This window comes from Podarcis liolepis, assembly GCF_965112155.1.
Source record: "Podarcis liolepis genome assembly, chromosome: 10".
Lineage (NCBI taxonomy): Eukaryota > Metazoa > Chordata > Lepidosauria > Squamata > Lacertidae > Podarcis > Podarcis liolepis.
The window spans coordinates 3,895,442-3,923,224 of NC_139562.1; the positions used below are offsets into that span (position 1 = coordinate 3,895,442).

Consider the following 27,783-nt stretch of genomic DNA (forward strand, 5'->3'; position numbering starts at 1 on the left):
ATCAACAGCTGGCCTTGCTTTCTTATTGGCCTCATTGTGTTACCTCTGATGGGAGACACAAGGGATGAATTTTACCTGGATGTCTCGTCTGTGTGTGTGTGTGTGTGTGTGTGTGCGCGCGCGCGCGCAAAAGTCAGAGCCCCATTTTTCCCCGTAACACAGGAGTCACAGAGTCCAAGCCGCTGCTCAATGTACACCAGTACCTAAAACACGGACGGATCTAATCTCGCGGTGTGGGGTGGGGGAGGGAAGGATTTTGCAATGTAAACATTTTGGGGTGTGAGACCCTACTTTGCGAGTGGATTGCAGGGATCAGCCCCTCCCCCGCTCTCTTGATCCCCAGAAGAAAGAAGGGAGGGGGGAACCTTCCTGTCTCTCCCCCCCTCAATTCCTCCCCTCCCGGCACATCCTTCTCTCACCCCACCCCCCACAACCCCAAATCCCGCCCCCCATCCGTTGCACCCATTTCTTCTCCTCCTCCTCTTCCTCCTCCTCACCATTCGGCTTCTGTTCCGGGAATAAGGGGGGGGTGAGCTCCCTCCCAAACTGCCTGCTTCTCCCGCAAGTGGAGCTTCTACGCCGGATTGCTGCTCTGCCCGAAGATCTAGGGGCGCGCTCTTTTGGAAAGGGGGGGCGGGGCGTCATGGGAGGGGATCCCCTCCCCCACGTCGACGTAGCAGGAAAGGAAAGGAGAATCGGGAGCGAGGACAAAGAGGTAAAGGGGTCGCGGGGGGGAGGGGAGAAAAGGACCCAGAGACCCCCGCCAGCTCCCCCAAGCGCCTTCCGTGGGGTCTGGATCCCCACGCGTGCTGCGAAGGGGGCTTTCCTTGGCCCCTTAGGCGCCTTGGCAGCGGCGGACATGGGGAGCCTACGCAGGGGGTCCCCACGAGGGCCCCCTTGCCCCGTTTCCCCCGCGAAGGCATCCCTGGGGCCCTGTGGGCTCCGCACGGATAAAGGCGGGCCATGAAAGGGTTAACGGGCATGAGGGACGCCTGGATAGAGACCCCCCTGTCCCTAATCTGTGCGTCTTGGGGTGGCCCCTCAGGATGGAAAGATGGAGGGTGAGGGGTGAGCCGCGCCAAAGGGGGCCTCTGGGTTCAGGGGAGACTCTGGAACAGAGGGAGGGAGTCGAGGAAGTGGGGAGGGGAGCATCCCTGGGGCAGGGAAGTGGAGCATTGGGGGGGATAAGAAACCGTCTTTGGGGAGACTTCTCCATGGTGGCATCTGCGGGGATTCTCTGGAGGGGCCGCCTTGGCTTCTCCCTCCCGCCCAAGAATCAGCCACCCCTTCAAGGTGACCAGAGAGGGATCCCTGGAAAGTGAGGGGTCGTGTCCCCCCACCCCTTCCTTCCTGCAAGCTCCATCCTCTTCCCACCCCATGAGCCCCCATAATCTCCTGCCCTGTCCAGGAAGAGGGGAAGGGAGAGGCCTTCTCAGAAGTAGCTCTTCGTTTCCGCAATCCCACCCAGGAAGCAGCCAGAAACCTTTTCCTCTCTCTCGGGCTTCCATCTTTAAGTTTCTCTTCCACTGCCTGGTTCCAGTACAAAGAAAAGACAGTAAAACATCAGACATTAAAAACCTCCCGAAACAGGGCTGCCTTCAGCTGTCTTCTAAATGTCAGAATGTTGCCCATTTCCTCGCCCTCTGCCTGGTTCCCTATAACTTCGCTTCTTGCAGGAGGGGAATCAGCAGAAGATCTTCGAAGGAGGACCTCCCTGTCCAGACTGAGCGATGTTGGTGGAGATGCTCCTTGAGGCCTACAGGGTCGAGGCTGTTGAGGGCTTTAGGTTGCAGATCTTGCTGCTCCATAACGATCTATTTCAGCAAAAAAAATTATTACTGAAGGCAAAGAAGCATAACAGGATTTAAAAAAAAGCAAAAACCTAACTTACATAAAACCCTAACTTAGCATACCAAAACAGTTCTCAAGTAAGAATCACAAAAGCAGAGTAGAGAAATAGCAGACTAGGAAGTGGGACCAGGCGCCTTTCAATACTGTAATTTATAAACAATTCCATGTCAGAGTAACCTTGGGACTGGATAACAAGCCTGGCTCATTCCAGTTTAAACCAGCTTCATCTGGTTCCCCAAAACAAGAAAGGTTCTTCATAACCTCATCGCAACTTATCCCACCACCAGCTCTCAGCAAAAAGAAACTGCCGAGTTTCAGGAAGCCTGCATTAGATCAATACTTTTCTATGCCTGGAAAATGCAACCATGACACTTTAAAGGTCAGCCCCAACAGTGTGAAATGTGCTTGAAAATCTGCGTGGAGCCAGGTAAGATCCTTTAGAGGAAGTGATATGTGGTCCCGGCGCTGCTCCCATGCATTTGCAGTTTTGGGTCAAAGGGAGTCCCATCTAGACCACAAAGCAGTAGCCCAAGCTGGAAATAACCAGAGCATGCACCACTCTGGCAAGACAGTCTGCGGGGAAGGAGGGTCTCAGCCTGCATTCCAGATGGAGCTGCTAGACAGCTGCCCTGGACACAGAAGTGATCTGCACCTCCTTGGTCAGCTGTGAGTCCAAAATGACCCCTAGGCTGGTTATTTAGGGGCAGAGTTGCCCCATCAGGACCAGGGGGTCCCCCACACCTGCCCATCCCCTTGTTCCCCAGGGACAGTACTTCTGTCTTGTCAGGATTCAAGCTCAATCTGTTAGCCACCATCCATCTTCAAACCACCTCCAGGCACCAACACAGTGCATTCACCACCTTCACTGGTTCTTAATAAAATGAGAAGAAGATCTGGGTATCACCCAAATATTCGTGAACACCCAGCCCAAAACCCCTGATGATCTCTCCCAGCAGCTTCATATAGATATTAAAAAGCATGGGGGAGAGGACAGAGCCCTGAGGCACCCAACAAGTGAGAGCCCAGGGGTCTGAACACTCATCCCCCAACACCACTTTCTGGACATGGCCCAGGAGGAAGGAGGGGAACCACTGCATAACCATTTCCCCAGCTCTCCTGGAGGGTCCAGAAGGACACCATGGCCAAAGGTCTCCAAAGCCACTGAGAGATCCAACAGAACCAGGAAACAGCTTTTCCCTCTGACTCCAGCGCATCGGAGACCATCAACCAGCACAACCAGGGCAGTTTCTGTCGCATGATGAGGCCTGAATCCCAACTGGAAGGATCATGGTGGAAGAAGCTTTCCTGCTCCTGCACCCCCAAAAGCTCCAGGCACAATATTTTCATTAGCTTTGAAGGGGCCACCGGATACTTGGTGGTCTTTTCTTCAAAAGGCAAATATTTTGAATACTTTTAGAGTGACATATGATGTACATAGCGATTCTGTATTCCTTGTTCCACATCGGAGAGACTTTGATATGTGGAGTTAACCAGGGCTATTGACTGTTTGGCTCCGAAGCGCCCTCTCCGATTGCATGGAGCCCGGACAGCCCCGTGGTTTTCCACGGAGCTGAGGGCAATGAAACAATCGTTGAGACGGCTAGAGCGCCGGTGGCGGATAACTCATTCTGAATCTGACCGGACACAGGTTAGAGCTCAACATCGAGCCTACCAAGTGGCGATAGGGACGGCGAAGAAGAATTTCTTCGCCGCCTCTATTGCATCTGCAGAAAACAGCAGCAGGAGACTTTTTCAGGTGGTTCACAATTTAGCGGAACCACCTGCAACATCGGGGCCCAGTACGGGCCACATGTTCCCCTGCAATGATTTTGCAAAGTTTTTTGCAGATAAAATTGCTCAGATTCGGGAAGAAGTAGACTCCACCGTGGGAGCAGGGCCGGGGCGGGAGAGTGCTAGAGTTCTGTCTAGTCAAGTTGAGTGGGATCAATTCCAATCTGTTACCTCCGAGGATGTGGACAGGCTGCTTGGACGAGTGAAACCAACCACCTGTCTCCTGGATCCTTGCCCATCCTGGCTTATAAAAGCTAGCCGGGAAGGACTGGGCGATGGGCTTCGTGGGGTGGTGAATGCTTCCCTCCATGAGGGAGCCTTCCCAGACCCGCTGAAAGAGGCGGTTATTAAACCGCTTCTTAAAAAACCATCTTTAGATGCGGCCACGATGGCCAACTATCGCCCAGTCTCAAATCTTCCATTCTTGGGCAAGTGATTGAGCGAGCGGTTGCCGAACAACTCCAGGCACACCTGGAAGAAGCAGACCATTTGGATCCCTTCCAGTCGGGATTCAGGCCTCATCATGGGACTGAAACTGCCTTGGTCGCATTGGTTGATGATCTCCGGCGGGCTAGGGACAAAGGTGAGAGCTGTTTCCTAGTTCTGCTGGATCTCTCAGCAGCGTTTGATACCATGGACCATAACATCCTTCTGGACCGTCTTCAGGAGCTGGGAGCTGGAGGCACTGTTATACAGTGGTTCCGCTCCTTCCTCCTGGGCCGTGTTCAGAAAGTGGTGGTGGGGGATGAGTGTTCAGACCCCTGGGCCCTCACTTGTGGGGTGCCTCAGGGTTCGGTCCTCTCCCCCATGCTTTTCAACATCTACATGAAGCCGCTGGGAGAGATCATAAGGGGATTTGGGCTGGGTGTTCATCAGTATGCAGATGATACCCAGCTCTACCTCTCTTTTAAATCAGAACCAGTGAAGGCAGTGAAGGTCCTGTGTGAGTGCCTGGAGGCGGTTGGAGGTTGGATGGCAGCTAACAGATTGAGGTTGAATCCTGACAAGACAGAAGTACTGTTTTTGGGGGACAGGACGCGGGCAGGTGTGGAGGATTCCCTGGTCCTGAATGGGGGTAACTGTGCCCCTGAAGGACCAGGTGCACAGCCTGGGAGTCATTCTGGACTCACAGCTGTCCATGGAGGCACAGGTCAAATCTGTGTCCAGGGCAGCTGTTTACCAGCTCCATCTGGCTGAGACCCTATCTGCCTGCAGACTGTCTCACCAGAGTGGTACATGCTCTGGTTATCTCCCGCTTGGACTACTGCAATGCACTCTACATGGGGCTACCTTTGAAGGTGACTCAGAAACTACAACTAATCCAGAATGCGGCAGCTAGACTGGTGACTGGGGGCGGCCGCCGAGACCATATAACACCGGTCTTGAAGGACCTACATTGGCTCCCAGTACGTTTCCGAGCACAATTCAAAGTGTTGGTGCTGACCTTTAGAGCCCTAAACGGCCTCGGTCCAGTATACTTGAAGGAGCGTCTCCACCCCCATCATTCTGCCCGGACGCTGAGGTCCAGCGCCGAGGGCCTTCTGGCGGTTCCCTCATGGCGAGAAGCAAAGCTACAGGGAACCAGGCAGAGGGCCTTCTCGGTAGTGGCACCCACCCTGTGGAACGCCCTTCCAGCAGATATCAAAGCGATAATCAACTATCTGACATTCAGAAGACAAGGCAGCCCTGTTCAGGGAAGTTTTTAACGTGTGATATTTTACTGTATTTGTGGTTTTTATGGAAGCCGCCCAGAGTGGCTGGGGAGGCCCAGCCAGATGGGCGGGGTATAAATAATAAATTATCAGTATTATTATTATTATTTGATACACAGGTTTGAGCTCATCTCTCCCGCTGAAACTGCTGTGTTAGCAGCATTGCCTGGGCAGTGTGTTTCGGGGGTCCTGGGCTGCCTAGACTACAAGACCCCCTTCTCAGCCTGGCTAATATGTTCCCAAGGAAAGCAGAGCAGACCGTTAGGCACCAGCTTGGCTGCAGGAGTGGGTGGAAAGAGGTGTGCAGGACAGAATCCACACTACGCCAGTGTGGTGTAGTGGTTAAGAGCGGTAGTCACGTAATCTGGGAAACCGGGTTCGTGTCTCCGCTCCTCCACATGCAGCTGCTGGGTGACCTTGGGCCAGTCACACTTCTGTGAAGTCTCTCAGCCCCACTCACCTCACAGAGTGTTTGTTGTGGGGGAGGAAGGGAAAGGAGAATGTTAGCCACTTTGAGACTCCTGAAGGGGAGTGAAAGGCGGGATATCAAATCCAAACTCTTCTTCTTCTTCTTCTCTTAGAGACTCCACTCTGGATTTGTATAGGTTTCCCTAAATTGCCTTTTCGTCTCCTGAAAATAACTCACGAGGCAGCAAAGTATTATGACCAGAGGTTTCCCTCTCGATGGGCTTCCTTCCCTGGTTAACGAGCCCCATCTGCCCTTCACTTTCCTCTGCAGCATGGGCAGAATCTGCCTTCTTGACTGTGAGATTCACTGTTGTTCTCCTCCTCTCCATCCACCAGGGCCTGCCTTCACCTGCAGCAGAATTCCCCAACCCACCAAGGATTTGAGACCCTTCAGGTATCCTCACCTGGTTTAGCCAGCCGTTTGAAGCCATTCCTGGGATTATGGCCCCTGTTGCATGCTGACAGCTTCTGGAAGAAACAGGTGAGAGCTGAGTGCAGGGTGGGGACCAGTGGTGGGTAGATTACCCCATAAGGTGCATGACAAGACCCCCACCAAAGGTACTAACGCTCCCCTAACACCCCATGAGATTGTATGATTATGATATTTAAGACAGAACAGGAATAAATTCAGGTCCCCAGTAATAACACAATTTCAGTCCATCAATAAATCATTAGTACATATTCAAGGTACTACATATTCCATTAATTACAGTTTATCTATTTGCCTTGAATATCCTGCTTTTCAGTCAAAACCAAAAAATTCCTTCCAGTAGCACCTTAAAGACCAACTAAGTTAGTTCTTGGTATGAGCTTTCGTGTGCATGCACACTTCTTCAGATGCACACTTCTTCAGGTATCTGCATACACACGAAAGCTCATACCAAGAAGTAACTTAGTTGGTCTTTAAGGTGCTACTGGAAGGAATTTTTTTGTTTTGACTATGGCAGACCAACACGGCTACCTATCTGTAACTGCTTTTCAGTGTCATTTTAGGATAGTTCTGCATCAGAAGACGGGCACGAGATCAGACAGCACATCATTCTTTTAAAAATCAAGCTGCTTTATGAACATTGATTGAGGATTTTGAAAGTTGCTCATGAATTACTATCATTTGACATGGCAACTTCATTTCCTAAAAATTGGGAACATGGGTAGGAGGTGAGGGAGTGTACGAGACGTTGAAATAGCAGAAGGTGCTAATGGAGCTTGATGTGTTCTCTTTCCCTCAGTTTTCTTCCTTGAAACCAAAACAGGATTTCCTTTCCTCCCACTCTGAAGAAGGAAATGGAGAAGACAGTCAAAACTCCAGGGAATGGGGCACCTTTCATTTCATTAGGAATAGACATTAAAATGTGTGAAATGTGGAATATGCTTCATTGAACAACCTCCAACAGGGGAGAAACCATTTAAAGGTATGGAGTGCGGAAAGAGCTTCAGTCAGAGTGGACACCTCAATATACATCAAAGGACTCACACAGGAGAGAAATCATATAAATGTATGGAGTGTGGAAAGTGCTTCAGTCAGAATGGAGACCTTAGAACACATCAACGGATTCATACAGGGGAGAAACCATATAAATGTATGGAGTGTGGAAAGTGCTTCAGTCAGAGTGGACACCTCAATATACATCAACGGACTCACACAGGGGAGAAACCATTTAAATGCCTGGAGTGCGGAAAGAGCTTTAGTGAGAATGGAAAACTTAGAACACATCAACGGACTCACACGGGGGAGAAACCATTTAAATGCCTGGAGTGCGGAAAGAGCTTTAGTTTAAATGGAACTCTTAGAACACATCAACGGACTCACACAGGGGAGAAACCATTTAAATGCCTGGAGTGCGGAAAGTGCTTCAGTCAGAATGGAGACCTTAAATTACACCAGCGGATTCACACAGGGGAGAAATCATATAAATGTATGGAATGTGGAAAGAGCTTTAGTGATAATGGAAAACTTAGAAAACATCAACAGACTCACACAGGGGAGAAACCATTTAAATGCCTGGAGTGTGGAAAGTGCTTCAGTCAGAATGGAGTCCTTAAATTACACCAGCGGATTCACACAGGAGAGAAACCATTTAAATGTATGGAGTGCGGAAAGAGCTTTAGTGATAATGGAACCCTTAAAAAACATCAACGCACTCACACAGGGGAGAAACCATTTAAATGCATGGAGTGCAGTAAGAGATTTAGTGAGAATGGAACCCTTAGAATACATCAACGGATTCACACAGGAGAGAAACCATTTAAATGCATGGAGTGTGGAAAGAGCTTTAGTTTCAATGCAACCCTTAGAAAACATCAATGGACTCACACAGGGGAGAAACCATTTAAATGCATGGAGTGCGGTAAGAGATTTAGTGAGAATGGAACCCTTAAAAAACATCAACGGATTCACACAGGAGAGAAACCATTTAAATGCATGGAGTGTGGAAAGAGCTTTAGTTTCAATGCAACCCTTAGAAAACATCAACGGACTCACACAGGGGAGAAACCATTTAAATGCCTGGAGTGCAAAAAGTGTTTCAGTGAGAATGGACACCTTAGAAGACATCAACGGACTCACACAGGGGAGAAACCATTTAAATGCCTGGAGTGTGGAAAGTGCTTCAGTCAGAATGGAGTCCTTAAATTACACCAGCAGATTCACACAGGAGAGAAACCATTTAAATGTATAGAGTGTGAAAAGAGCTTTAGTGATAATGGAAAACTTAGAACACATCAACGGACTCACACAGGAGAGAAACCATATAAATGTATGGAGTGTGGAAAGAGCTTCAGTCAGAGTGCACACCTCAATATACATCAACAGACTCACACAGGAGAGAAACCATTTAAATGTATGGAGTGCGGAAAGAGCTTTAGTTTCAATGCAACCCTTAGAATACATCAGCGGACTCACACGGGGGAGAAACCATTTAAATGCCTGGAGTGCGGAAAGAGCTTCAGTCAGAATGGAAATCTTAGAAAACATCAGCAGACACACAGTGGAGAAACTGTTTAAATGTATGGACTGTGGAAGGAGCTCCAGTCAGAGTGGAACCCTTGATTTATGTGAAGAAACTCACACAAAACACAAACCTTATAAATATCAAGAAAGTAAATAGAGGTTCAGTCCGGGTGGAAATTCTAAATTAACAGATTCATGGACAGGAAGAACTTTAGGAGTTGAAACCCTACAAACCATCAACAGACTCAAAGAGGAGAAGCAGTTTAAATAAAAAGACTGCAAAAAGTGAAGTACCTTTCGATAGAGAAGGGGAGAGGGTTTGTCTGGATTGCTGGTGGTCAGTGAGGATTAGGGCTGGGTAATATAGTCCAAACTGGTTTCTAGACCACATCATGATAACCTTTCAAAAACAATTGATATGGCAACACACCAAGAATCACAGTGTGTGTTTTCAGGATGCTCATTTGCCTGGAAGCTGCCGGCAGAAAGCTTTTCTTCATGATGCCCCTGCAGATGCTGAATTGCTGACTTCTCTCCAGGCGACAGGAAGCGAAAGACACACATCCATTGCCCTGTGTCCTTCCAGCCTCTTTCTTCCCTTGCTCCCTTCTGCCGGTTTGTGTGCCTGACTTAGATATCCTGTGTGCTGTATTTTTCTACTGCTGAAACTGGGTTTGCTCTCAGGAGCTAAGTTTTGTGCATCACTGGGGACCCAGTGAGAGCTGTATGCTTTGAAAGCTCAGTAAACTATTACTGAAGAAGTAGAGGTCCAGCCACCAACCAGAGCAAATAGCTGTAGACCAAAGTTTATTACGCAACAGGTCCAAAGGGGAATTGTACCCTGAGGATGGGGTGACGAGGACTTTTAAAAGTTTTTATCTTATCCCAGCATGCAGTTCGTGGAGCATAATCACTACATCAGAAAAGGGGAGGGTTATACATGATTCACATAGGAGGAATGTGTCAGGGGAACAGGCAAATACAGGATATGTATTGGGAAGTACATTCCAAGCTCCTACTGCAAAAGAACAATAGAACTTTGGTTTGCATAGTCTGGCACCTGGGCAAGTCCGGAGGAGAGCTTTTGCCCAGCGATTGTCACCTATGAGTACCTTCCTGTGAGTACGTGACCTCCCGCTTGAGGGATTATGGCGGGGACAGAGTGGTTTCCAAGCCCTTAGCCAATGACGCAAATTGGTGGTGGAATGAAGAGAATTGTTGAAACCAGTGATTTTCTATGAATTTCTAAGCGTTTTTGGCTATTCACAATACAGACAGTGGGTTCGGAAATGACTTGACTTGGCCTCGATACATTGGATCCAGTTTTATGAGTGGATTACAAGGTAATGAGGTTTCGATGAACTTAGCCCATTGTTCTCTCAGCAGGAGCTGTTGTCACCTTGTCAGCGCTCGTTGAATCATGGAAGATAGCTGCGCTGAGCAGCTCCTGCAGAGCCATACCATTGCTGGGATTGGCTGAAGGGCTAGATTTGATTGGTCAGGACGCATCCTCATGCAAATAAATTGTCCATTCATAAAACACACCCATCGTTCATACTGCTTGCCGGTATAAAGCACCGGGATACGCGGTCACAAATGGTGCTTTATTCTTGGGGTGTTGGGGTTTTGTGGGTGCTTGGTGCAACGTTGTGAAAGGACGAGGGGAGCCCTTGTATAGCGGGGTTACCTTGAGGTCATTGCCTCTGACCCTATGTGGTTTGTTGTTGTTTAGTCGTTTAGTCGTGTCCAACTCTTTGTGACCCAATGGACCAGAGCACGCCAGGCACTCCTGTCTTCCACTGCCTCCCGCAGTTTGGTCAGATTCATGTTTGTAGCTTCGAGAACACTGTCCAACCACCTCGTCCTCTGTCGTCCCCTTCTTGTGCCCTCAATTTTTCCCAACATCAGGGTCTTTTCCAGGGAGTCTTCTCTTCTCATGAGGTGGCCAAAGTTTTGGAGCCTCAGCTTCAGGATCTGTCCTTCCAGTGAGCACTCAGGGCTGATTTCCTTCAGAATGGAGAGGTTTGATCTTCTTGCAGTCCATGGGACTCTCAAGAGTCTCCTCCAGCACCAGAATTCAAAAGCATCCATTCTTCGGCGATCAGCCTTCTTGATGGTCCAGCTTTCACTTCCATACATCACTACTGGGAAAACCATGGCTTTCACTATACGGACCTATGTGGTTTACTCGGGAGTAAACCTCTGTTTGTATGCCCCCGCCCATTCCGTAACAGTGGGAACCATTGGGGTCCAGGTCGGTTCTTTCATTTTCTCCTCTCCTCTGGAAAAGTGTTCTTTCTTTTGGGATTTGATGACTTTTGCCTCCTCCAGTGCCCACTGCACCATCAGCGAGGTACAATACTGTCCTTTCAATTTCTGTAGCCACTTAGGGCTCTCTCTCAGGACCGGTACCTAGGAGTCTGCGTATGCAAACTGCTCCGAACATCCAGGGTGTTTTGTCACGCTTCAAAAGACCTGGTTGGTTAGGTCCAGGTCTCACTGGGGCTCATAGGGGGGGGGGGTATTCTCAAGGAGTTCTCAGTCGTTTGGGGTTCATCGCTCCACCATATTTGCGATTGAATTTGCCAAAATTATTCACCATGCCTTGTAACGGAGTCCATTCTCCTCCGAGTGTGAACCCCCCCCCCCTTATGCCCTCCTGCTTAAGTTGTTACACAAAGGGGACTCCCTGCCCTTCCGACATGTTGCAGATAAAATACAGTAGTACCTTGAAAAGAGAGTATAGAAAGAAAAAAGACTCATAAATAAATGCCGCCCTCGGCTGCACAGCCCGCCAGTCCTGGGCAGAGAACTCACAGTTGTGCCAAGGGGGGAATGAGCCCAATCTCTGCAGCCCCAGCCCTCAGCCGGACAGGAGCCTTCAAGCAAAACACAAAGTGAGAAAACTCCTCTTTCCTCTCAGCCTCAGCCCCTCTTGGCCGAGATAGAGACCATAAAATACATAGACACACACAGAGCTGGGAGCCTGTTGTTGCTGTGTGGGGGGGTGTTCTCTCTCTCTCTCTCTCTCTCTCTCTCACACACACACACACACACACACACACACAAAAACACACAGCTGGCCCTCCAGCCCCAGCTCTCCTGGCTGAGCTGGAAACACAAGTCTCAATGCAAAGCGCAGAAAAAGAAAGCTTTCCCCTCAAAAATGTGCATTTTAACTGCTAGCAAAACACACAGAGCAGCCTCCCTTTGCCTGAGACACACAGACAGAGCCACAGCCCACGGCTCCCTCCATTTCAAGGAATGGGGGTATTTTACTTGCTGAGGGCAGGAGTCACAATCCTGTCACATTGCGGGGTGTCAGGCTTTTAGGTAAGGGGGTGAGGCTTGGCTGGGCCAGTCCTGTTCACAGTGAATTCTCAGTCTTTGGGGTTCATCGCTCCACCACAACCCCAGTTTCCCACACCTTTTTACTACCCTCTTCCCCAAAGCACCACAATAGTATTCACACATCCCCCTAGCTGCAATGCTTTCCTGAGCTTCGCCTTGGAAAGTATCAGGATTCGACCCACCATCCCGATGGATTTCTGTCTTGACTGCCCCCCCCCCCTGGATTTAACAGCAGCAATACCTAAAACACGGACTGATCTAAGCTCATGGCGTGGGGTGGGGGAGGGAAGGATTTTGCAATATAAACATTGTGGGGGGGACCCCACTTTGCAGTAGGATTGCCGGGATCAGCCCAGCCCCCATCTCCTGATTCACAGAAGGAAGAGGGGAGGGGGGAAACCTTCCTCTCCTCCCCGCCCCACAAATTCCACCCCTCCCGGCACATCCTTCCCAGACCCCGCCTCCGCAAACCCCAAATCCCTTCCCCAATATGTTGCTCCTCCTCCTCGCCATCCGGCTTCTACTTCGGGAATGTGTGGGGATGAGCCCCCTCCCAAACTGCCTGCTTCTCCCGCAAGTGGCTCTTCTGCGCCGGATTGCTGCTCTGCGCCGTAGCTCTAGGGGGGCGCGCTTTCGGAAAGGGGAGGAGGGGCGGCAGGTAAATCCCCCCCACCCACGTGGATGTTGCAGGAAGGAGAACGGCGAGCGAGGACAAAGAGGTAAAGGGGTCGCGGGGGGGGGGGCGGGGAGAGAAGGATACAGAGTCCCCGCCAGCTCCCCAAAGCGCCTTTCGTGGATCTGGATCCCTGCACGCGTACTGCGAAGGGGGTTTTCCTTGGGCCCTTAGGAAGCCCACCCAGGGGATCCCAACGAAGCCCCCTCGCCGCATTTCCCCGCGCAGGCATCCCTGGGACTCTGTGGGTTCCGCGCGGAGAGAGGTGGGCCATGAAAGGGATAACGGGCGTGAGGGACGCCTGGATAGAGACCCCCCTGTCCTCCCCTGCTCGTTTTTTTGGGGGGGCCCTCCGGATGGAGAGATGGGGGCGCAGGGCGTGGGGTAAGGCGCACCAAGGGGGGCCTCTGGGTGTAGGGGAGACTCTGGGACAGAGGGAGGGAGTCGAGGAAGTGGGGAGGGGGAGCATCCCTGGGGCAGGGAAGGGCAGCAATGGGGGGGGGGGGAGAGAGAGAGCTAGGAAGACCAGTCTTTGGAGAGACGTCTCCGTGGTGGGGCCTGAAGGGATTCTCTGGAGGGGCCGCCTTGGCTTCTCCCTCCCACCCAAGAATCGGCCACCCCTTCAAGACTACCAGAGAGGGATCCCTGGAAAGTGGGGGGTTGTGTCCCCCCACCCCTTCCTTCCTGCAACCTCTATCCTCTTCCCACCCCATAGGCCCCTGCCCTGTCCAGACTGTTGCAGGAATGTATGTATAGGCTGGTAGTCTGTATATCAGCACCATCACTTTAGTGACTTTTGTGATTTGTCCCCACAATCATCACAGTTTCTTCCTATCTATTCAAAGGGCCTTTGATGCACGATACCAAATGTAGGAATTCACTGATAAATGTCTCTATGTACTGGCTCACAGGGAGAACTTCAGAAATTCATATAGACATGTGAGCTCAGCTCCTCAGCAGCCCCTCTGCCTGAGTGATAATCCGTGGCATCCTGATACCTGAGTGCCGGACAGGTAGCCATTCCAGAAAGAACCAACCCAGATGAAGACAAAAGGGTGGGATTAACTTCCCTTGGAAACAGGTCAGGGAGGACAATGGGTGGCTGGCTGGGGGCGGATCAAAGGCCAAAGAAAAGAGGCTGACCCCTTTGTCCAAGCCTCTTTTGGTTTTCTTCCTTCAGGGATCAGGGTCATCAAGAGCGTGTACTGGCAGCCGGATTAAGGTAACATCTGGCCTGATTGGAAGGGGCATGGTTCCTCCACCAAGCTAGGGTGCAATTTTCTTTCTGGGCAGGCGCCCAGCTAGACCGCAGAGGGTGGCCTTCTTGTTTTTGTAGCGGCAGGGGGGGGGGATCCCTCGAGGCCGCCATTCGCCACCCTCCAGCTGTAGGCCACATTTCAGCTGTTTCCTTTTTGCAGGCGTGGGGGAGCATGGCCGTGGGCTCCACTGGCCATGAATGGTGGTGTGCGACCCCAGACGTAGGCCACACGGCAGCTTTTAATTCTGCTGACGCCGCTTTAAACAACAGGCCACATTTCTGCCATTTCCTTTCTTGTTGGGGGGGGGGGGTATAAGTCAGGCCGCATGGTGGTAATGTTTTTTTGCACTCCCCCCATCCCCCCTCCATTCTCGCACTTCTGCTCCTAGCAGGGAAATGTAAATATCTCTTTTGTTACACTTGATGGGTGTTTGGTGGAGGGCAAGGAGAACTATGGGGCAGGGTCCAGGATGCTCAGATTACTGCCACCAGACCTCCCCTTTCATGATGTAAGCATGATGTAGTTTGGGGGGGGTGTAACATTGGCATTAGCAGCTAATAAAAGATTGGGTTCTCTCTTGTTCAGGGCTTCCATCTTGTTTCAACTGGTGGCAGGTGGGAGTCCTGTCACGACAGTCTTCAATAAAGACCAAGCCTACTGGCTGCTGTTTTGCTCTGGTATTCCTGGCTGGTGTCCTTGTTTTTTGTCCAGGGGGGCCCTCAGATTTCTCCGTTAACAAGACACACCTTCCTTCCTGCAAGCTCCACCCAATTCCCACCCCATAAGCCCCTGACCTGTCCATAATAATAATAATAATAATTTATATCCCGCCCTCCCCAGCGGAAGCTGGGCTCAGAGTAGCTAACAACAATAAAAGTAACACAGTTTACATATAATCACAATCAGTTAATTAAAATGCATTCTAAAATCAATTCATTCTAATATCAATTCAAAATCAAAATCAAATTAATGGTAGATACAGCGGTTTTGCCAAGTCCAACCATTGGTCTCCCTGGAGAGGTAAGGAAATTCCAAGAGGAAGAGAGGAGGAGAGAGGCCTTCTAGGAAGCGGCTCTTTGTTTCCGCAGTCCTACCCAGGAATCAGCCAGAAACCTTTTCTTCTTCTTTTTTTTTAATAAAATTTTTATTGGGTTTTACATTTTATATTGACATCACAAACACACAAAGACAGAGACAAACATGTATAATTTCCAATCCTTACTTTCATAACCACATTCTCTGACTTTCCCGCACCTCCCCTTCATACATCCTAATTCCAATAATTAACTCAGCAAGTTCTTACTCTCATTTTTACAGTATTATTATGATCATTTTTTCTTTTAACTTAGTTCTTCTTAGTTAACCAAATTTAACTTATACCTCAATTATAATCATTACATCCTTTTCTAAGGTCGACCCAGGTTCCCTTCCACAGATTTCCCAATTTATATATTAGTTACTAAACATACTACCTAAACATAAAAATCATAAAATTATAGTCCTTTTGGATTCAAACGCTCTCACCCCCCTCTTTCCCGGTTTCGATCCCCCCAAAAAGAAGATTCCACGATATCAGTTCTTAGCCTGGATTTCTCACATCCGAGGCCTTCAAATCTCTGTCAGTCCCTCTCCGCCGGTTTTGTTGGTAGTCCTTTATGTTGGTCATCGGGTCTCGAAGGAGCTCTATCCCAGTAAAATCCATGTTTCTTCCAGCCAGTCCTCCATATTCCAAAACGGAGCCCCAATCATATTTCTTGCTTCTTTTAAATCCAAATGTTCCAAATGTCCCAAAGGCTTCCTCTTTCATCTTGAACAAATTTGTAATCCATGATTCAGCCACAATTTTCTTGTTTTCTTTATATTCCACAATTGTAGGCTTCTGGTTGGCCCTTTCCACCAGCAATATTTCCGCTCCTCCTTCTCTCTCCTCTAGTTCTGAAAATATCACTTCTGATTCAGCTGCAGAGTTATTTTTTGTCAAGCCCTTAACACAGTCAACAGGATTATTTACTTTAGAATTCAAGGTTGCAAGATTTGTAGCCATAGCTGTGCTCTGGTCTTGTAGCTTTCCCACGAGAAGAAACATTTTTTCCAACTCGGCCTGTAATTTTCCATCTGCAGCCATTGTAAGTCCCCCCTAGAGAGGTTCTGATTACTTAGTAACCCTTCTCCAACAGTTAATTACCTTATTACTTATTTCTTCATTGTTTCCAACAACTTAAAATCAAATGTAACATGTCTAGTCCACAAAGATATTAAATAACAATTTTTCTAGATTTGACAGCTCGTTTGACAGCTCCTTTGACAGCTGTCAAACTCCTTGTGTCTCCTCAACAGGCTCACTCGCGGATCGCTCCCGGATCCGGGGGGGGGGGGGTTCCACATCCACTTCTAGAATTCAGTTCTTATCCTCCAGTACAAAACTTCTAATGCCAATCGTGAAATTAATAACTTTTGTCTCACAAAGAGAGAAATGGTCTCTCCACCTTAGTTATCTGATTCTTGCTTTAAATGTCTGCAGAAAGGGGGTGCAGACTTCCTTTTAGCACTCCCCCGATCGTTCCGAATTCAATGAAAAGAAAATTTTTAAGTCCAAATTCCGTACTACTCACGGGTTATTTCTTTTTCAGCCCAAATGTTCAAGGAAAAAAGTCAGCGATCTCCGGCCATGGCTCGCGGCTTCACTCCACTGAAGTAGCGGTCTACTCACAGCACCACGCCACTCCCCGCACCCTCTCCGAAGCCTTTAAAAAGGCTTCTTTGTGGGTCGGGGGGGCGCAAATGGTGCCCACCGAGTCACCAAGTCCACAGGCTTCAGCGCCTATGGTTTCTGAGGGTCCCCGCATCTCCGCCGCGGCAGGACCCATCTTCAGTAGAGCCGATTCCCTCCGGAGCTCGGAGGGAATCCGCCATTAACCGATCGCGCTAACCCGGAAGTCCCCAGAAACCTTTTCCTCTCTCTCAGGCTTCCATCCTAAAGTGTCTTTTCCACTGCCTGGTTCATTGAGGATGAGGATAATGTACACCTGTCATCAGAAACAGGGGTGCAGAGTCAATGGAATGGCTCTCAGGCTTGATATGGAAGTCAAAAGCATTTCTGTTCCTCTTATTCTTTGTAGGCAGTGTCAGAGTGACTGACAAGCTGAGATACAACCCATCAGCATCCAATGATAGCCATTGCATGAATCTTCCCAGTCAAAGGACCCATTTTCATGATAGACAGTGCCTGTGGCTGGAGGCTCTACATACAGGGTGTGCCTATACAGGCCAAAGACTGTCAATATTAGCACAGGCGAGGTGTGTGACACACACACACCCCAAAAAATTTACAGACTTCGTGTGAATGAGAGTTTGTGGGTGGGATTATCGTTTACGGCAACCCTGTTGCTCCCACAAGGGAGCACCCAGGGGTCAGAACACTCATCCCCCAACATCAATTTCTGGACATGGCCTAGGAGGTAGGAGGGGAACCACTGCATAGCAGGGCCCCCAGCTCCCTTAGAGAGTCCAGAAGGATACCATGATCAAAGGTCTCCAAAGCCGCTGAGAGATCCAGCAGAACCAGGAAACAGCACAGCTAGGGCAATTTCAGTTCCATGGTGAGGCCTGAATCCCAATTGGAAGGATAATGGTGGCAGAAGCTTTCCTGGTCCTGCAACCCCAAAGCTCCAGGCACAAGACTTTTATTAGCTTTGAAGGGGCCATCGGATACTTGGTGGTCTTTTCTTCAAAAGACAAATATTCTGAATACTTTTTAATTGATGTATGATATAAGCAGCAGTTCTGTTTTACATATTCCACATTGGAGAGATTCTGATACATAGATCTGAGTTCATCGCCCCCCTGAAACTGCTGTGATAGCAGCACTGCCTAGGCAGTGTGTTTGGGGGTCCTGGGCTGCCTAGACAACAAGACCCCCTTCTCAGCCTGGCTTATATGGTCCCAAGGAAAGCAGAGCAGTACGTCAGGCACCAGCTTGGCTGCAGGAGTGGCTGGAAGGAGGTGTGCAGGGCAGCATCCAACCATCTTAGAGAGTCCACTCTGGATTTGTCTGGGTTTTCCTCCATAGCCTTTTCTTCTCCTGAAGATAACTCACGAGGAAGCGAAGGAGTGAACCAAAGTATTACGGCCATAGTTTTCCTTCTTGATGGGCTCCCTTCCCAGGTTGACAGGCCCCATCTGCCCTTCACTTTCCTCTGCAGAATGGACATAATCTGCCTCCTTGACTGTGGGATTCACTGTTGTTCTCATCCTTTCCATCCACCAGGGCCTTTCTTCACCTGCAGCAGAATTCCCTAATACACCAAGGATTTGAGACCCATCATCTATCCTCACCTGGTTTTGCCGGCCCGTTGAAGCCGTTCCTGGGATTGTGGTCCCTATTCCATCCTGACAGCTTCTGGAATACACAGGTGAGAGCTGAGTGCAGGGTCGGGACCAATTACTCCAGCAGGCGGACTACATTACCTCCACCAAAAGTACTAACACTCCCCTAACACCCCATGATATTGTATGATTCGGATCTTTAAGACAGAACAGGAATTCATCTCCCCAGAAATAACACAGCTTCAGGCCATCAGTGAATCAATACTACATTTTCAAGGTACTACACATTCCACCAAGCACAGTTTATCTATTTGCCTTGAATATCCTGCTTTTCAGTGTCATTTTAGGATAGTCCTGCGTCAGAAGACGGGCAAGAGATGAGACAGCACATCATTCTTTAAAAAAATCATGCTGCTTTATTAACATTGATTGAGGATTTTGAAAGTTGCTCATGAATTACTATCATCTGATGACATTGCAACTTCATTTCCTAAAAATTGGGAACATGGATAGGAGATGAGGGAATGTAGGAGATGTTGAAATAGGAGAAGGTGCTAATGGAGCTTGATATGTTCTCTTTCCCTTAGTTCTCTTCCTTGAAACCTAAACAGGATTTCCGTTCCTCCCACTCTGAAGAAGGAGATGGAGAAGACACTTCAAACCCCAGTGAATGGGGCACCTTTCGTATCATTAGGAATAGAAAAAAAAGAGTGTGAAATGCAGAAAATGCTTCATTGAATGAGCACCCATAGTTCACATCAACGACGTCCAACAGGGGGAAAACCATTTAAAGGTATGGAGTGTGGGAAAAGTTTCCCTGATAGTGGAAAACTTAGAACACATCAGCGGACTCACATGGGCAAGAAAGAATTCCAATGCAGGGAGTATGGGAAGAACTTCAGTCAGAGTGGACACTTAAGTTTACATCAACAGTTTCACACAGGGGGAAAACCTTTTAAATGTCTGGATTGTGGAAAGAGCTTCAGTCGGAGTGATAAACTTAGAGCACATCAATGGACTCACACGGGGGAGAAACCTTTTAAATGCATGGATTGTGGAAAGAGCTTCTGTCGGAGTGATACACTTAGAAGTCATCAGAGGATTCATACAGGGGAGAAACCTTTTAAATGTCTGGATTGTGGAAAGCGCTTCAGTCAGAATGGAGACTTAAGTTTACATCAGCGGACTCACACAGGGGAGAAACCATTTAAATGTATGGAGTGTGGAAAAAGCTTCAGTCAGAGTGGACACTTCAACATACATCAACGAACTCACACAGGGGAAAAACCATTTAAATGTATGGAGTGCGAAAAAAGCTTTAGTGATAATGGAAAGCTTAGAACACATCAACGGACTCACACAGGGGAGAAACCATTTAAATGTATGGAATGTGGAAAGAGCTTCAGTGGCAGTGGAAACCTTAGAAAACATCAAAGGATTCACACGGGGGAGAAACCATTTAAATGTATGGAGTGCGGAAAGTGCTTCAGTAGGAATGGAGCCCTTAAATTACATGAACAGATTCACACAGGGGAGAAACCATATAAATGTATGGAGTGTGGAAACAGTTTTACTTATAATGGAAGCCTTAGAAATCATCAACGGACACATTCAGGAGAGAAACCATATAAATGTATGGAGTGCGGAAAGAGCTTTACTGAAAATGGAAGCCTTAGAAAACATCAACGGACTCATTCTGGGGAGAAACCGTATAAATGCATGGAGTGTGGAAAGAGCTTCAGTCAGAATGGAGACCTTAGAAAACATCAACGGACTCACACAGGGGAGAAACCATTTAAATGTATGGAGTGCGGAAAGAGCTTCAGTCAGAATGGATACCTCAATATACATCAACGGACTCACACAGGAGAGAAACCATTTAAATGTATGGAGTGCGGAAAGAGCTTTCATCATAATGGAAACCTTAGAAAACATCAACAGACTCACACAGGGGAGAAACCCTATAAATGTATGGAGTGTGGAAAGAGCTTCAGTTTTGGTGGAAACCTTAGAAATCATCGACAGACTCACACAGGGGAGAAACCATATAAATGTATAGAGTGCGGAAAGAGCTTCAGTCAGAATGGACACCTCAATATACATCAACGGACTCACACAGATGAGAAACCATTTAAATGCCTGGAGTGTGGAAAGAGCTTCAGTTTCAATGCAGCCCTTAGAAGACATCAACGGACTCACACAGGGGAGAAACCATATAAATGTATAGAGTGCGGAAAGAGCTTCAGTCAGAATGGACACCTCAATATACATCAACGGACTCACACAGGGGAGAAACCATTTAAATGTATGGAGTGCGGAAAGAGCTTTTATCATAATGGAAACCTTAGAAAACATCAGCATACACACAGGGGAGAATCTGTTTAAATGTATGGACTGTGGAAGGAGCTCCAGTCAGAGTGGAACCCTTGATTTATGCGAACGAACTCACACAAAACACAAACTGTATAAATATCAGTAAAATAGATAGAGTTTCAGTCCTAGTGGAAGTTCTAAATCAACAGACTCAGGTACTGGAAGGACATTCGGATTTGAAACCCTAAAAACCATCAACAAAGAGGAGAAGCAGTTTAAATGAAAAGATTGCAAAAAGTGCTTTATTTGCAATGGAGTGTTTAACGAACATCCAGGGACTCTCACATGGAAGAACCCATTTAGATGTATGGAGTGCAGGACGTGTTCCTTTCAGTGTCCACTCTTTCTTCACAGCAATGAACTCAGCAAGAAATCAGTCTTAAACACACAACGTGTATTTGAAGTTCTTGTGTTTATATGTAAAACTGAACAGCAATGAAATATTGAAGGCAATGTCAAACAATGTGAGTATCATCTAAGATTATAGAGATTATATGGGGACCCAGTGAGAACTGTATGCTTTGAAAGCTCAGCAAACTTTTACTGAAGAAGTCCTGGTGCCTCTGTGTGTGTTTTTGACCTAAGTGTAGGAATTGCTCTACATGTGGCCCTTACCCTACTGCTACTTGGCTCATGCCCTGGAGTTGCTCTATTCAAGCATGCAAGACGATTTTTGCACCAAAGTCTCTCATCCCCACCACTGCACTATCTCCAAACACTGCTTCTTCAACAGAACTTCATCCCTGCCCCTGCGTGTTCTGAAGAAAACTTACAATACTGTAATTTAACAAGGATTCCCCCCTCCCAAGCCTTATTGCAAGACGGGGAAGAAGGGAAGTCTCCTGGTGGGTCCCATCTTCACTCGTGAACCCCATGGGGCAACCCCAGAGCTACTGCTTGTTCTGGGGTTTGGAGAAGATAGTTCTTTTTCATAGTCCCAGAGGATTTTATTCAGTCATGCTGCTAGGGAGTTTCCCTACCAGAGTGCATATTACCATCATACTGATTTTACTGTTATTTCTGTTTCTGCTGTCATGGACTGGCTGGGTGTGGGGAGGGGGAGGCACCAGCCGGGGGACCCACAAGGGAAGAAGGCTCAGAGCCTGGGGGCTGGTTGTGGGATGGCAATGAGCAGATAGAGGGAGAAAGGGGAGCAGACCGGGAGGGGAGGTGTTGCAAGCTGAGGAGGAAACAGGGTTTGGTGAGCAGGAAGAGGCTGGGGCAGAGAGCAGTTCAGGCTCAGAGGGAGGAGAGGAGGGGGCCAGGAGACCCAGAGGAGGCCAGCCCCTGAAGCATCCAGGGAGACCCCCCCTCCTGCTGTGACAGGCTCCCCTCTCCCATGGTCTCCTAGAACACACAGAGAAACCCGGTTAAGACCCCATGATCCTGCACATGATATTAAGAGGGTGTTTCCCTGCCCCCCAACATGCATCACTTTATTTTTTAAAAAAATAATATTTATTAAAGTTTTAGGAATATAACAAAAGAAGAAAACAACAACAAAGACATCAACAAAGAACAGAAAACAGTCAAACAGAAAAGAAAAAAAAGAAAAATACAGAAAAATACAATAAACCTTCTATAACTTAACATTCATTTACTTGTTTCTTTGACCTCCTCACACCTCCCTTTTTGTATTCTGCTTCAATTAGCTATTTCAGCAAATCCTTTCCATCTTTCCCAATTTTTATCCAATCAATTTGTCTTAACATAGTATAATTTTACCTTTCCTGCTTTCCTTCAACAATCTATTTAACTTAAATCCTTTATATTGATTATGCAATAGTCACATAGCTTCATTCCAGCCTCCTTCTAAACTTCCTTAATTTTACTATGTTTCTGTAAATAAACTTTAAATTTCTCCCAATCTTCTTGCACCGACTTCTCCCTGGTCTCGGATTCTGCCAGTCATTTCCACCATTTCCATAAGATCCATCACCCCAACATGCCTCTTTGACAATGAACTGTATTTTCAGCCCAATCACCCTGTTTGGAGAGCTCTTTTAGGGGCTCCTTGCAATCTCTCTCTGTTTGAGCAACTCTGAACAATTTACTGACTTCAGAGGAATCACTCTTTGGGAATGGCGGAGCAGAATGGAAGTGGGTGAGGAAGACCCACACTCACTCCGGTTGGAGGAATAGAGTCACTGACCCCTATATTCAAAGGTGATGGCCACTTCTGGAATCCAGGAAGGAATTCCCCCACTCTTGTCACACACAGCTGGGCTCACTTGCCAGAGCCACCTGGAGATCCTGACGACAAAAGCCATCATCCCTGACCACTGGTCTTGCCTGCTAGGGGTGATGGGAGCTGTAGTCCAAAAACAGCTGGAGACCCAAATTTGGAAAACCCTGTTCACCTTGAAGGAGAAAAGAGGGTTCACTTGCATCAGAACGTCAGGTGATCCCTGCAGGATCAGGCCCAAGGGGCCCCGTCCTCCCAGGGGCCAAGCGGAGGCCTCTTCTGGGAAGCCCACCGGCAGCACTTGAACACCAGAGAAGGAAGGAGGCGCATTTCTTCTAGGGATAAATTTCTGGGGTCCCCACGGTGCCCCCAGCCTGGCTCTACTCTGCAGGGCAGCTGTGTGTTGTTTCGCTGCAGGTGAGCCTGCCCCGTGCAATGTGGGGCTCTCAGAAGGAATTTGAGGGGGGCCGGAGGGACTAGGGCTTCCCCGCACTTGCAAAGGACCAGTAGAAGGGGAGGGGAGGCAGGCAGCAGGAGGGCGATGAGGAGGAACCAGCGAGAAGGAGCTTCTGGAGCCTGGGCAGCCCCCTCCCCGTCTGCTCCCTGAAGGTTTCCCGAGCCCCCCCCCCTTTTCATTTCAAGGATTGGGGGACCTCAGCATCCCGGGGTTGCCTTGCTAGGGGGCGCTATTTTGTTTCCAGACTGTAGGAGTCACAATCCTGTCACATTGTGCTGTGTCTGGCTTTTAGGTAAGGGTGTGAGGCTCAGGTGGGACAGAGTTGAGAAGGAAAATATCCCGGGGTGCGGATTCACTCCGCTGCCCAGCTCCTCAGGGTGCCACTCCCCGGGGGTCCCTCCGGTCAGCAAAAGAAGGAGTCTCCAGCCAAGTTAAAGAAGCAAAGGGCGGTCAGTTGACCTGATCTTTATTTGTTGCAACAAGGTTCAAACACACCTAGAGTAGGAACCCCGAGAAGATGGTTGCATGGATTTTTAAGACCTCTCCCCATTTCCCACAATACATTTCCCAATACATTTTATTTGATGCATCACAGATTTGTCACAAAGTAGGAGTCTTTGGCATTCAGAAACATGGACCCGTCACCCACCCCTGTCAACAACCCCAGTTTCCCACACATTTAAACTACCCTCTTCCAATAAGAACCATAATAGTATTCAGACATCCCTCTAGCTGCAAGGCTGTCCTGGGCTTCTCCTTTGGAAGTATCAGGATCCTCCTCCTCCTCCTCCAATCGGGCTTCTGTTCCGGGAATAAGGGGGGGGGGTGAGCCTCCTCCCAAACTGCTGCTTCTCCCGGAAGTGGAGCTTCTACGCCGGATTGCCGCTCAGCGCCATAGCTCTAGGGGCGCGCCCTTTCGGAAAGGGGAGGAGGGGCGGCAGGGGACCCCCCCCTAACACCGATGTTGCAGGAAAGGAAATGAGAATCGGGATCGAGGACAAAGAGGTAAAGGGGTCGCGGGGGGGGGGGCGGAAGAGGGGAGAGAAGGAGCCAGAGAGGGACTCCGCGCCATCTCCCCAAAGCGCCTTCCGTGCCCCCCCCCCGGCAGGGCCTGGATCCCTGAACGTGTGCTGCGAAGGGGGCTTTCCTCGGCAGGGGAGGACATGGGGCGCCCACCCACGGGGTCCCACGAGGACTCCCTGGCCCCGTTTCCCCTGCGCAGGTATCCCCGGGGCCCTGTGCGCTCCGCGCGGAGAGAGGCAGACCATGAAAGGGTTAACGGGCGGGAGAGACTCCTAGATCAGTGTTTCCCAACCTTTTTTGGGCAAAGGCACACTTGTTTCATGAAAAAAATCTCGAGGCAACCACCATTACAGCCCCGTGACGTCAGCGCGCAGCGTCACGCCGGGAGGGACATGAATTGCTAGCAAATTACATAATCACCTCCTTGAGGGCTGGCTCATCTTCTCCGAAGGCAGAACCCCATTAATTAACAGCACAGACTCACACCATAGCCAAGACGAGGGGGGAAAACCTCAGTCATGCACAGTCATGCACATGTGGGGGCTAAATGAGGACGAAGACCGGGCAGAGAGCAGGGTTCAAATCACCCCACCTGGCCAGGACAATCCCTGGGTGCTCCCTTGGGCCACTCGCCTGACCCACCTCACAGGGCTGTTGTTGCGAGGATAACACGGGGAGAACCACGCGCGCCCCCGGGAGCTCCTTGGAGGAGAAAGCGGGCGATGAATGCAATGCACGAAATATATGAGAGGCGACCAGGTTTTGCAGGTGAGGGGCCCCCGCCAGCCTCCGCTTCCAACACCCGGCGCAACGACGCCGAAGTTTCCCCCCGGGCTCGGCTGCTCCCCCCCCCGGCTCCCCTTCGCCCTCACGGCTCTCTCTGCCGCCCACTGGGGACCCCCCTCACCTGCCAAGTCCGGAGCGCCGGTGGAAGTTGCATGCATGCATGCAGGGCGCCGCGTTGCCATTGCACTGCACTGCACTCCATGCAACGCCTGCACGCATGCATTGCCTTGCACGCCCGCCAAGGGGTCTCCCCGCGGTCCGATGCGTCCCCTCCGGCGTGGATGCAGCATTGCAAAAATAACCCCCCCCCGACGCAGCCCTACCTGGGGGGCAGCCTCCGCCTCCGCCGCTCCGCCTCCGCGGGGATCCCCGGGCTCCATCCTGCCGCCCGATCTCCGCAGGGGCGCAGGCAGGCTGCGCGGGGTCTGCGCGGAAGAGCCCCTGCCCGCCCGGCCGCCGCCGCTGCGCTCATTCCATGGCCGGGAGAAGAGCGCTTCAAACAAAACGCCCGGCCCGCCAGGCCACGCTGGGAAACGTAGTTTGCGCACCCCGCGCGGGCGCGGAGCCCAAGGGCGAGGGGACTACGGATCCCGGCAGATCCCGACTACGGATCCCGACTACGGAGGGGGAGAGGCTGGGTGCAGGGATGGAGGGATGGGTGGGCGAGCGAGTGAGTGAGTGGCAGCCGCCAAGCCTTGGCCGAGAGCCAGGAAGGGCCTCCCCGGAGGAGGAGGAGGAGGAGGGGGGAGGCGCAGAGCGGGAGGGAGGGAGGGAACCCCAGGGGTCATCTAGTGACGGCGCCCCAATAGAAAATTTGACTTTAAAAAAATATATATCTTTCGAATTTTTTAATTTTCCCCGCGGCACACCAGGCAACATCTCGCGGCACACTAGTGTGCCGCGGAACAGTGGTTGGGAAACACTGGCCTAGATAGAGACCCCCCTGTGCCTCCCCATCTCGTCTTGGGGGGCCCCTCCGGGTGGAGAGATGGGTCGCGCATGGCGAGGGGTGAGCCGCGCCCAGGGGGCCTCTGGGTGCAGGGGAGACTCCGGGAGAGAGGGAGGGGGCCAAGGGTGGGGGGAGCCGGGGGGAGGAGGGAGGGGAGCATCCCCGGGACAAGGAAGCGCAGCATTGGCGGGGTTGGGGGGAGGAGACCAGCCTGTAGGGAGACGTCTCCATCGTGCGCCCACGAGGAATCTCCGGAGGGGCCGCCTTGGCTTCTCCCTCCCACCCAAGAATTGACCCCCCCTTCAAGGCAACCAGAGAGGGATCCCTGGAAAGTGGGGGCTCCAGTTCCCCCACCCCTTCCTTCCTGCAAGCTCCATCCTCTTCCCACCCCATAAGCTCCTGCCCTGTCCAGACACAGCGAATCTGCCAAGTCCAACCACTGTTCACCCTGGAGAGGAGAGGAAAGAGGAAGGGAGGAGGGGAGGGGAGAGGCCTTCTCAGAAGCGGCTCTTTGTTTCCGCAATCCCACCCAGGAAGCAGCCAGAAACCTTTTCCTCTCTCTCAGGCTTCCATCTTCAAGTGTCTTTTCCACTGCATGGTTTATTGAGGATGAGGAAAATGTACACTTGTCATCAGAAACAGGTTTAAGAATGCGTTTGGGTGGCATGCATATTTGTGGTACGACAAGGTTAGAGCTCACAAAACATTTCAGAACCATATTGTCAGGAAAGCAGCATTTAATGTCTGGACAAGATACAAAGATTTATTGGAAAATAAGACCCCAGGGTGGTTGTCACCTATGGAAGCTAAGGCTCGGAAAAGACTCAATATGGAGGCCAAATGGCCGAAATATTGGGAGATACTAGAACAAAACGGAGACACATGGAGATTGCAGAGTTTTGAGAAACTAAAAGATAAAGTGCGAGATTGGTTACATTATTACCAAATTAGAGAGGTTTTTAATATGGATAAAAAAATAGGTTTTCAGGTGGAAAATTCGAAATTAGAAACGGAATTGTTAGAACCTAAAACTAAGGTACTTTCAAGAATGTACAACTTGCTGTTAAAGTGGAACACTCAGGATGAAACGGTCAAATCAGCTATGATTAAGTGGGCACAAGACATTGGTCATAACATTATGTTTGCTGACTGGGAACGGTTATGGACCACTGGTGTGAAATTTACGGCATGTAATGCCTTAAAAGAAAATATTATGAAAATGATTTACAGGTGGTACATGACACCAGTCAAGCTTGCAAAAGTATATCATTTGCCTGATAATAAATGTTGGAAATGTAAGGAAACTGAGGGAACATTCTTTCACCTCTGGTGGACGTGCCCAAGGGTTAAGGCCTTCTGGGAAATGATCTATAATGAACTGAAAAAGGTATTTAACTATACCTTCCTTAAGAAACCAGAGGCCTTCCTCTTGGGCATTGTCGGCCAGATGGTGCTAAAGAAGGATAGAATTTTCTTTATGTATGCAACAACAGCAGCAAGAATACTTATCGCAAAGTACTGGAAGACACAAGATTTGCCCACCCTGGAAGAATGGCAGATGCAATTGATAGACTACATGGAATTGGCAGAAATGACTGGCAGAATCCGAGACACGGGAGAAGAACAAAC

The 27,783-nt window shown here is 49.6% G+C and overlaps 2 protein-coding genes across 4 annotated transcripts in view; one reads left to right on the forward strand and one right to left on the reverse strand.

Annotated features, from left to right (window-relative positions):
• The window catches only part of LOC310686803 (uncharacterized protein), a 128,980-nt gene that overhangs the window by 54,671 nt on the left and 46,526 nt on the right, over positions 1 to 27,783 (forward strand). The window contains exons 3-4 of one of the 3 annotated variants that reach the window (XM_083461058.1): positions 6,159 to 6,303; positions 18,323 to 18,467. The gene's annotated coding sequence lies outside the window, so the exon portion shown is untranslated. Of the gene's footprint in view, positions 1 to 6,158; positions 6,304 to 13,605; positions 14,019 to 18,322; positions 18,468 to 24,196; positions 24,402 to 27,783 lie in introns of those variants that run through there. The other 2 variants (XM_083461057.1, XM_083461059.1) reach the window with 2 other exon arrangements.
• Positions 1 to 27,783, reverse strand: part of LOC310686892 (uncharacterized protein) — an 85,540-nt gene that overhangs the window by 32,511 nt on the left and 25,246 nt on the right. The gene's annotated exons all lie outside the window — the stretch shown is intronic.